This window comes from Coffea arabica, chromosome 4e, assembly GCF_036785885.1.
Source record: "Coffea arabica cultivar ET-39 chromosome 4e, Coffea Arabica ET-39 HiFi, whole genome shotgun sequence".
NCBI lineage: Eukaryota > Viridiplantae > Streptophyta > Magnoliopsida > Gentianales > Rubiaceae > Coffea > Coffea arabica.
In genome coordinates this window covers 44,727,770-44,735,465 of record NC_092317.1, presented here as the reverse complement: position 1 = coordinate 44,735,465, position 7,696 = coordinate 44,727,770, and the positions used below count along the sequence as shown (strand labels likewise).

Genomic DNA, 7,696 nt, shown 5'->3' with positions numbered 1-7,696 from the left:
ATATGTTAATTTCTATACACAGCTATGCATCTTGGACGTATGTTGTTATCTTTGTTCTACTTGGAAGGCCTATATGGGCCAGCTCCTATTGCAACAATGCAGTTGTGTTGCCATGATTGTGGTTAGTGAAAGTAAAACCTTTACACCTACAATCCATATTTCTACTAATTTGATTAGAAAAGGAAATATATGAGTTGATTAATCTAAAAAATAAAGAAGGTACAATTAATACAAATTTATATAAGGTAGGTCGTTAATAGATTTGTTAAAATTGACTATAGATAAGAAACTAATTAAAGAAGTAAAAAGGAAGGGAATTAATGGTTACAAAAAAATGGGAAAAAATAAAAATAAAAACACAAATATTAGAGATATCCACATGGTGAAAATATATATAGTCCAAAATGGGAAAATTAACCCCAATTGGCAAAATGTTCAACACACAAGACTATACCTGGCAATTAGGCAGGTTGGGCGAATTGATATTGGGTTTTCATTTAAATGGGTTACACCCAACCCGTCCAACTTTAGATTGGGTTAATTTTGGATTGGGTCATATTGGGTTATCTCAAACCCATGACCCAAATATGACCTGATATATTAAATAATAGATTTTGATACATAAACTCGCTCAAATATATTTTCACATACAAAAAAAAAATTCACACACATAAATACATTTTCACATAGATAGATATATTTTCACATACTCACTTTTTAAGTTCTTTTGAAATATGTTGTTATTTTTACACATACAAACACACTAATACACTTTCACAAATACACACACATACTAACTGTTTAAAGTACTTGGACCCAATCACACTTTAAAGAAAGTTATAAACTGAAATTTTGACCCAAAAAACAAACACAAAAGAATCATGCATGATAACACATCTGAGCTGTTGTAAAATGGAGAAATTAGAAACATCTAAACAATACACGCATTAAGGCGCGTGTATCTCACCTTGGGCTGCCATTGGATTTGTATTGTGTAGCAATTGGACACCGTTATGATCTTATGTTCCCAGTGCACACAACTCACAAACACCAACATTTAATAGTCATTAGGTTGCATCCCATCGAGCCGTTACAAGACTTTAGCCACATGAGATTCCCACTTGCTAAAACTAAAAGCCGACATGCAGATATGATCTTGTTTGGATGGTCAAGATTTCGTGCACTGGGGTTACACACTTACACCTGATTATACGATCTGTGGGGCCCCACATATTGGGGAAGTCGTTGACTAAACAGATCAACTCCTGCGTGCGTGATCATGCATTTTGTGTTTAATTAATTTATTTATTTTTTAATTTAAGTTGGGTAATGGGTACCCAACATAAATACCCAAACCATCCAAAATATGTATGAATTTTTATTACCCAATCCAAAATTGACCCAATACCCAACTTACCCAACCCAACCTCTCAAATTAGTGGGTGGGTTGGGTGGATTATTGGATTTTGGGTATAATTGCCAGGTCTACACATGACAAGTATTAAATTGCGTTTGCGTTGACTAGATCAAAGTACGTTAACGAATTTACAGATTGAGAGTTTGGGGTGCCATCTTCTTCGTGTTTACTATGTATTTCAAGATGTAACTTAGATAAAAGGTTGAATGTTTTATATCTTACTATTGCTTTCCTATTCGATAGATTGATACAAACTCTTAATATATGGTACATTTGTCATAAATTACATGAAAAAGACATTATATTAATATTTCCTATTTATGATGTCTATAATTGATCAAACCATTGAGATGCATAATCAACACTCTTTCCTTCTTCAAAACAAGAAAAAGAAATTCAAAGAAAATACACACCAACAGTTGTTTGGGTTTGCAAGATGTTTCAATTTGAAATATGCAAAAAGAATTTTCATGATGACTAAATGGTTTGATGAGATTATCATATACATTGGTCTTACATCAGTGGTAGGATGTGGTTTAGTTTGTTAGCTACTTTACAAGAACTTGTTTAGGGACTTCAATTTTTTCTCGGGTGGAGTATAATTGTTTTGAAATTAGAGGTGAAAGTCTTGATATTTTCAAGGGCAGACAACATGGTTTTTGAAATCATGGGGGTTATGGACTTACGGTACTCTAGCTATCAATTCTAAAAAAGAATATTGCTTTTAAATTTTTTTTTTACCAAGAGAAAGAACTGGGCCACTCTATCCTAATCTATGTCATCATTTCCATTAAAGATAATACTTGTAGTGTAAACAAAGATAATAGTATCATAAAAAACTAAAAAGATGGTAGTATCATACAATTTACAAAGTTGATTCATTCAATACTACGTCCATAAAGCTCCAAATTCTATGTTTTCACTGTGAGGATCTCAGAAATGATAATCCCGTCAATTACAATTGTTGAATGTGAATTTCACATTCCCTATTGAAATTCTAAAGGCATATCAAAAGTAGACAATTCAAATATGTAGATACAAAAGTGAGAAACGCATTCAAGAAGAAACAAAGAAACAACGAATAACACTAACATAGATTCCAATGTTAAAATAATTCTTAACTACAAATTTTAGACAAGATAATATGACACCAATTACTCCACAAACCTAATGAATGTCACCTCATTTGAGTTATTCATTATAATGTATATTAATTTTTTTTAATAATTTACTTCCAATGCATGTAGTTATTGTTAATTATATCGAATCATCTAGACAAATCTCATTTGTATTACTTAATTAACAAAATATGTAGTGATGAAACCGCATGACAGAAGGTAGAATTTTAAAGATAAAAAGATTCCAAGTTGAACTATTAGCTTGATGTAACAAGATTAGTGTAATAGTATCATCTTAATTACATGGTTTTAGTTTCCTATCATATTTGATTATCTTCCACTTGTCAAATATGATGTCCCAGTAGATATTCTAATAGTACACATATTTGAATTTCATATGTATTCTAGTGTCTGACTTGGATCTATATCTGTTAGGGGATATAATGAGGTAAATTGACCTTTTACCTATTTTTGTTGTTGTTGGAATTTCAGAATATGGCCATATACATTCCTTTCAACTATATATATACAGACACACTAGTTGAATTTGGGACTAATAAATGTGTGTCAATATGCTCAAGGCTGTGGATAATAGTAGAGTTAGAGTGAAATATTTGTTTAATGGATATTAAAACATAAAGATTATATACTTGTGACGACCCCACCTTCCCCTAGGGTGTACTCAAGGGTTTTGCGGACCGCCTGCCTATCTCTCGCCAAGACTTACTCACTCACTCAATCAACTCTCAAGATTAATCATTCAAGCCTCCAAAATAATATTTAAGTTCTATAATTCAACCAAAATGCAAACTTATTTACAACCCAAAAGCCAAATGTATGATACAACGTCAAATGTCAAAATACATCCTATCAACCAAGAGTACAAGTACAAGAGGGTTATACACTCTAGGTCACACTTAATTGCTCCAGACCTCCATTCCTGTAAGGAAAACAAAAACTAAAGGATTGAGTTAAAAGCCCAGTGAGGTTCCTAAACAAGCAATCAGGTAGAGAAATCATAAAACTATGGTATTTAACAGTTTGAACACTTTGCACAATAATAAACAGTCATTGAAGAAATAAACATTCATTCATTGGAAGGATACGTGCTCATTTGGAGCCATTCATTCAGTCGCCAACCATTTCCCTTATTCCTCCGTCATTTCAAAACATTTAACAGTGAAAACTCCTTCAGTATTCATTGTCACTCATTCATTGATTTCATTGCATTGAATTCACTGGCCAGTTCTCCACCAGACTTCGTGGTAATACTCGAGTATACCAAACATTGTTCTAGGGTCACCAGCCGCTCAATCGAGCCCGCTTCTGGCTCGAGTTGACTGGCAACGAAGGGCAAGGGCCCAGTTCAGCCAAAGGCTTACATTCATGCATGATAAGAGTTTATTTTACGTATTTTTTGTGTGTTTTATTAGTTAATTTTGGTTTGATTATTTAGTTTAATAACTAAAATAACTAAGGTTTTGGTAAAAAACTACATTTTATGTTAAAGTGGCTAAACATTGCATTTTATGGATTTTTATGGTAAAAACTTCATATTTTGTAGGTTTAATGATTCAATCATCAAATGAAGTGCATGGAGAAGATATTTGGATGATTGAAGATGGATTAAAGTGAGGAAAATAAAATATGAAGTGTAAAAGGAAGAAATGCAATTTGAGGACAAAAATCAAGAAAAGTCAGCTTTCACAACTCAGACACATTTTCGTATTTTGACTATATCAGGAGCTACAATGATCGGATCAAGGTGATCTTGGTACCATTTTGAAGCTAAGAGATATATCTACATTTGGTATGAAGACATCAAAGTCCAATTCAGCCGTTTTCTTGGTCAAAAGGTCGAAACACAGAAACTTATCTGGATGGTCGAAAGCTGAAGCCCAGAATTGACCAGTCTATGGTATTTTGACCATATCTCAGTCCACCGATCTCCAAATTAGATGATTCTTGAAGCATTGGAACTCTAATTCAAAGGGCTACAACTTTTGTGTTTTGCACAAAAGCCAGTTCGGCCTTCATCATGGAGAAAAATGCAGTTGAAGTGAGGTCAAAAGTAAAAACGTGTATGGCAGCCGAATTTCTGTAATTTGCTCAGCCATTTTTCTCATCTTCACACTACTTTCCAGCTAGAGTTGGAGAGAAAACGTAGGCTGCACATGCTTCAGAAGACATAAGGAAGAGATATAGCCAAGGTTCCAAGTCAAAAGCCATTATTTTTGACTCCCTTAACAAATCCAGATTTGGAGAATCAAAGTGGAGAGTCATAGCAGAAATTTATGACTGGTAAGGGAAGGACTTTTCATCAGCTTATATGTAGAGACATTTGAGGTCTATGATAGGGAGGAATCATACGGGAGAAGCTTGGAGTCTGCAAAAATGTAGCTTTTCCATTCTCTTAGTATTAGATTAGTGTAGTATAGTTTAGCTAGTTAGTTCATCCACTCTTGTACATTATCTAGATTAGGATGAAAATGGAGATGAAGAAGGCAAGGTGATGAGCTCAAGTGACATGGGTTACATTCCTTTCCAACTCTTTATCTTTTGTATTTGATTCCAAGTTTAGCTAATATACAAGTTCTGGATTTTATATTTAATATGTGTTTTTAAAGTTTATACCTTGGGTTTGGTTGAACTTCCTATGATTGTTAGTGTTTATTATTTGGCTATTTGATTGCTAGTATTTGAGCAAGTTATTTAGTATTTTAGCTCTTTAAATCATGATTAATCTGGTACCATTAATTGTGATTATCTAAGGTGTTATTTCTACAATGAAAATTGAGATTTAACATTAGTTCAAGAAGTGCTAAACATAGGGAGTACACTCACGAAAGTAGAGGTGCACCTATGTGGTTTTTAGTGATTCATTTCATGTAATTTCACTGAAGAAATGAACTTGTAGCTAATTTCATAACCATGAGAATAGGTATGGATTAGTTATAAGTATAATTGATTCACTACGAAAGTAGGATTCAAATGCATAAGGAAATTACACCATAATTAGCCTAGATGTAGTACTCAATGATCCAAATATAACACTTGCATGAGTAGTTAGGGATACCACAACCTAAGGAGCTTTTATTTGTTAATTTCTTGTATAAGTGCAGTAGGTTAAATTTCTTATCATTCATTGATAGTCTAAATAATAGAGAAGCTTTAGTAATACCGGTAATTGTTCACTCTTTCTTGTGGGATCGACCCGATATATACCCTAAACTACTAGTTGATCTGTATACTTGCAGTGAACGGGTGTAATTCGGTATTTTTTAGCTTGCATGTATGTAAAATACCCGTCAATGCACAAGTAACATTCAATCACTTGATCATTTAAAATTCACATTCACTTAGGTCGAGTGCGATAAAGTACACACTCGCCCATTGAAAATCCATTTAATAGTCATTGGAAAGCATTTAACATTCAAACAATCACTCACAGATATTCACATAGTCACTTATTACACAAACATGCAAGGAACACTCATTACGGTACAAGTTCAAGTGTTCGCCTCATGTGCACTTTCGACCTCACCTACATGTCCTAAAATCACATTTATAAAGTGCCATGAGATCCACTATGCCAAGTCACATTATTCCAAAAGAAAAATCAAGCTCAAAATGGTTCAACAACTCCAACTTGAAATTGGAAGTGAAAGTAAGGACAGTTTTAATAAAACAGAATTTTTTCCAGTTTTGCATGACGCTATTTGAAAAATCATATCTCAAGCTTCTTAAGTCCAAAATTTATAAAATTTATACCGTTGGAAAATAGATTCAAAGGGTTACAATTTCTCAGAAGACACCTTTGCAAGATTCTGCCCACAAGTCAGTCAAAATCCAATGTCAAGCGGCTGCTTTATTCAGTAGAAAGATAGAATAGGAATGGAAATTTAGTCAATTTTGGAAGATTCATAGGAATTGAGAAAAAATCTTAAAAGATCTATGAGTCTAGTTTCCAATGCAATAAATGGAACTCAATTTGAATTTTTCTACTCCAAGATATAGCAGATTTTCCAAGACTGCTCAAGGTCTCCTGCGGAAAAATTTTCAGCAGCACTTCTCTTTATTTTCCCTAATTTCCATCCATTTTCAAGGCTACAATCTCATAGTATAACAGCCCCAAATCAAGCTCACAAATTATAGGAGCCAATTGGTACATATTTTAGATAGCAAAGACTAACCAAATTCAACATATACTTGATATATAAACAAATATACCCAAGCTGAAATTTTGAAACCCTAAGCTGGAAAATTCTACCAACTTCACAAATTCATGATATCTTCCATATTCAAGTCATCTATCCAATAAAATGCAACATAAGAAAGGGAAGGAGAGTTTATTAGCTTAATACCTTCAAACCTCAAGGAAAAATACAAAACCAAGGCTGCCTATGCAAAATCACTCCACCTCAAGCTTCCTTGTCATCTTGTTGCACCTTTATTCGGATTAGATTTGTGGTTCTTGTTGATTTCTCTCCAAATCTAGCAAAACCCAAGATGGAATTTGAAGTTTCTCATCTCTTTTCTCTCTCTCTCTCTAGTTCGGCCAAGAAAGGAGTAAAATGAAGGGATTTTTGGTGAAATTTGCAAGATAAGGACTAGAGGTTACATTGGTCAAAGAATGCCTTGATTGCTAACACTTGGCTTTCCCTCAAATTTCCTTTATTTTGCCTTCTTTTCCCCTCTTTTCTAGTCAAAAATTTCGGCTATCCTAATCTAAAAATGGAGGATTTTTGGTTGAAATGGAAGCTTACTAAAGATAAGAGGAAAGCTTAGTCTTGGTCAAGTCTTAGTCAAACTTTGTAGGCTTGTTGACAATTGGCAAGCCAAGTTTTTCCCCCTTTTTTTTTTCTTTTCTTTCCTTTTCTTGATCAAACAATTTGGCCAACCCTCGGGAAATAAAAACAAGGAGATTAGGGAAAAAAAATATTGATCAAGTGATGTCCTCCACCGGTAACAAACGGTGCACGTCGATTCAAACCTATTTTCTTAACTCTCTTATACTTTTATCTTAACTTATGATTCACTAACTTACTCTTAGCACTTTTTAACCACATACTTCCTCTTACTTAATACCCGCTCTTATCCACCAAATTTAGTGCACACACCTCACAAATCGATCACACTACCAAAAGGCACCAAAACCCTA

General features: G+C 33.7%; 1 long non-coding RNA gene across 1 annotated transcript; it reads right to left on the bottom strand.

Moving 5' to 3' along the window:
* Positions 1 to 3,287: 3,287 nt before the first annotated feature.
* On the bottom strand, positions 3,288 to 7,192 carry LOC140005796 (uncharacterized). Its single transcript, XR_011813366.1, has 2 exons — positions 6,900 to 7,192; positions 3,288 to 3,475 (listed from the first exon to the last, which is right to left on the bottom strand). It is a non-coding gene; the product is annotated as an uncharacterized lncRNA (long non-coding RNA).
* Positions 7,193 to 7,696: the final 504 nt, after the last annotated feature.